Here is a 4553-nt window from a genome sequence, read left to right as displayed (position 1 = left end):
TGAGAGGCGAAGTAGGGCGTTGTATATGTAAGTCAGCCAGATAATTGATTTAGGTGGGAGGTTCTTGATAATTTTATTTGTGATTTTATCATGTCCAGGTGACTTGTTATTTTTCAGGTTTTTAATAATGTTGGAGACTTCGGCAGGAGTTGTGTGACTAGCTGGTAGGGCCATTGGTAGGGGAGAGAGTAGAGATGTATTGACTAAGTCAATGTGATTTAGACTGGGGAGTGAAGAGTGTGGCTTAAAAGAGTCAGCGAGGTGAGAGGCTAATAATTCGGCTTTATCTTGATCATCAACTGCTAGTGAATTGTCTTCTCGGAGTAGTGGTGGGAGAGTTTCCTTATGTTGGAGTAGGGACTTGGTTTTTTTCCAGAGTGTGCCTTTGTTCGGTGAGAGAGAAGCAAGGTGAGATTTGTATAGTTCATTTTTATGGATCTTGAGGATAGATTTGAGTTTATTAGAAAGGGAGTTGTATTTTTGTCTGTCCACCGGATAGTGAGAGTTTTGCCAGCGGTTGCGGGCTCTGCGTTTTTCCGTTATGAGTTGTCTGATTTCAGGTGTGATAAGATGATCTGATTTTGATTTTAGCACTGGTATGGAAGCATTTTTTTTTGCGTTGAGTATAGTTTCTGAGAAATTTCTGATGGCATCGTCGATGTCTGCATGAGATTTTAGCTTGGTGTTGAGATGTGAGTTACGAGTCATGATACTACGAAACCTTGGCCAAATAATTTGTGTATTATTATTGTTATGCGATGAAATTGATGCATTTATTTGAATTAGGATTGGAGTGTGGTCAGACGCTGGATCATTTAGGTTGGTTAGTTTTGTCTGGAGATGATTTGGAAGGTTAGAGATGAAGAAGTCGAGAAAATCTGGGTTGCGGTTCAGGTGAGAAGGCCAATATGTTGGCGCGTGTGGTGCATGAATTTTGGCTTGTTTGGTTCTAATAAGATTCTGTAGAGAACGGCCTCGGGTGTTGATTGTTGCGCAGCCCCAGCAATGATGTTTGGCATTGAAGTCGGCTCCAAGTAGGAATGTATTATTTAGCGTGGATAGATATTGTAGGAGTTCATTTTCAGGAAATTTTCGGCCTGGAGGAAGGTATGCAGAACCAATGGAGATTGGTATTGAGTCAATAAGCAAAGAAGTGCTTGTTATTTGCATATCGAGTGATGTAGAAGGTTGGGATGGAGTGTGCGCTATTTTGTTAGATATAATTAGCGCTGCGCAAATGACATACCTAGCCAAGTTTTTTGTATGAATATTCCAGACATATTATTCATGTTAGAATGTTAGATCATGATAAAATATTTATTGTATGTAATATTAATATAGGACTTCTTATAATTGAGCACTTAAAAACCCTTACGCTAAAAACACATTTAAGTATCAAAAAAGTGTTTTAATTATGATATTGACTTAAAACTAATATTTTTCCATATCAAAAAGATAACTTAATGGTTTCTAAAACAATTTTTAAAAAATTGGACATAACTTTTGGCCATTCACTTCTCAGACATCGATAAAATATTTGCATATTATATTATTAGTACTTAGTTCACAATGACTTGATCACTTATTTTATTACTTAGTATTGAAAAAATAAAATGTACCTACCTATCAACATTTAAAATATAAATATTTTTAATTATCTGTGTGCTCACTGCTCAGTGTTGTAACCTGTATAATATTTTCAACGGTATTTTCAATAGTACGACACACGGAAAACAGACAACAGTCACACGCTGGAATATAAACGTAATAATAACATAATAATAATATAGTGATTCGTTCGATATAACATACCGTCTATTAATTTCGGTCGCCGTCGGCCGTCGTGGCGTCGGAGCGACACGACGGTTCTGGGAAATACGGATAATTTAAGAATTATATCAATATATTTTTGTTACCTATCGGATATTGCATTTGTATTTCGTAATCGTATACGCGTGTCTCGTATTGCATAATATGCATTATAGAACTAATAGTGAATAATACTGGATACAAGCCTGGGATTTCTCTACTTCGTTTATTTTAATTTATGTATTAAATTGTAATTAACTAATTTAAAAATATACAAACTCCTTTTTTTTCGACAACATTTATTAGATAAAACCAGACCGGACTGGACCAGACCGTGATTCTAAAACTTATACAGAAAAAGACCGATTTAATATTTTTAAATTTTGGACCGATCCGAACCAGACCAATGTGTTTATTACTTAGCCTAACCAAAAAAAAACCATTAACATTGGAAATCAGACTGCAATGGACTGGACTTCAATAGCGTTTAATGTAAAAGACCGATTTAGACCGGACCGCGGTCCGGTCCGGTTCAGTCCAGACCGGTCCGAACCAGACCATGCAGAGCTCTATGGTGCATTCGGGAAATCAAATCGAAAATTCACAGTAGTTTTCGAAAGTATCGAAAACAAAAACAAAAATTGGACATTCTTAAGCAAAATCAAATTTGGAAAAAATCAATCTAATTTTTTTGGTGGTCTTTAAAACAATATATTAGGAGCCTTGTATTAAATTATCAAGCTTTTTTACCAAACAAATAAAATTTTATGAAAAAAGGTGGGCAAGTGGATGTCGGTTTGCTGTACAGTAGGTTTCAAGTGGTCACTGTATAATGGATGGTATTAAATATTAATTCAATGATATAATATCATTATTTAAGAAAAATGATTCTGTAGGAGACGATATGTCAGTCTAGGTATAAGACATATTATATATTTATGTCTATGGTATTAAAAAAAAAATTGACCTATAATAAATTGCAAATTAATTATATCACAATATCCTTAGGTACTTATAACGCGTTATACATCAACAAAAAACGGTGATACTATCATAGATATATAATAGTATACTTTAGAAGTTTCAAGTAGCCACGAATAATATTATACAATCACAACAAAATAACTAAAATAGGTAGGTATGTAATTTCGTCCAAATTTGAACTTAAAAAGAGTATGAAAATTAACTGTGCTTATGTATTTTTTTGATTTTTTGGTAACATAATTAACTACTTACGTAGAATCTTGTTTTAAATTTTCAATCCTTAAATATAAAAGTTGAACATTTTATACATTTTTAACTACAAATTAATTATTCAATTTTAAATTTGATAAATGTTGTCAAAATTTGAACTTCAAATGCTTATAAAAAAAAATTGTGCCAATGTATTTTTAATATTTTTCAACTGTTATTGTAATAATATAGCAAGAGACCTGCATTAAATTTTCACGCTTTTTTACCCAACAAACAAAATTTTATTGATATTTATAGAAAAAAAAACTAAAAAAATTGAAAACTGAGAATGTCCGTAAACAGCTTAAAAAGAGTCAAAATATTTTTAAAATTTTATGGTGTATAGAAAATGAAAATATTAACATTCAGTGAAATTTTCATGTATCTACAGTTATTCGTTTTTGAATTACAACAAATAATGAAAATCGCTACATGAGAAATCGAGTGAATATCCAATGTTGTAAAAATTTTAAGTTCAAACGCTCATAAACATTTAACTTGAGTTTCTTACAAACATTTTTTTTTTGATAAAGGTGGATAATCTTATGAGGAATCTTGTATCACATTTAAAAATCTTAGTTCTAAAAAGAAAAATTTTTACGAATTCTTAACTCAAATTAATTTGCTAATTTTCTTGATTTTTCCATATTTTGTTAATTTTTGAACTTTAAATGCTAATAAAAAAAAACTGTGAATAAAGATTTTTAATATTTTTCAAATTTCATTGTAAAAATATAGTAAGAGCCTTGTATTCAATTTCCAAGTATTTTTACTCGACAAATAAAGTTTTATTGACATTCATAGAAAAAAAAACTAATTAAATTGGAGACTGAAAATGTCCATAAACAGCTCAAAACAAATCAAAATATTTTGAAAATTTTATCATGTATAGAAAATGAAAATATAAACAATCAGTGAAAATTGTAATAAATTATAAAAAAAAATATAAAAAAGAATAAAAAATAAAAAAAATAACACACATCATTGTAAAATCAATACATTCATCGTTCCACTCAGAATCTAAAACACATTCATTTTGATTGTAAAATCAATACATTCATCGCTCCGATCAGAATCTAAAAAATGTGAAGCCATAAAATTATACCTACATAATATATTATAAAGGTTTAATTTGAATTACACATTTTTAAATGTCGTACTACACACAATTTTAGGGGTGCTATACACACAATAGTCGATATTAAATTATAATTCACAAAAACAATAATGATGTGCGTGTATGTTTGTGTGTGCGACCGACCGGTCGGCTAGGATGGCCAGTGAATAGGTGGAGTGTAGGCAAATTCTCGTCGCCTCTTTTTATAATATTATAAAAAAAAAATGATAATACTTATTTTAAATATCAACAAAAAATGTATAGTTATAGTATAGTTAGCAACAATGTTCTAACACGTTAAATGGAACATAGTGCTAACGCGTTAAATTCACAGGCTTGTTTGCCACATTTATCAATATTTATAAGTACCTCGTTACGAATTTATCACGAAAAC

The sequence above is a fragment of the Acyrthosiphon pisum genome, unplaced genomic scaffold, assembly GCF_005508785.2.
Source record: "Acyrthosiphon pisum isolate AL4f unplaced genomic scaffold, pea_aphid_22Mar2018_4r6ur Scaffold_15017;HRSCAF=15670, whole genome shotgun sequence".
Lineage (NCBI taxonomy): Eukaryota > Metazoa > Arthropoda > Insecta > Hemiptera > Aphididae > Acyrthosiphon > Acyrthosiphon pisum.
This window is presented reverse-complemented; position numbering follows the sequence as displayed.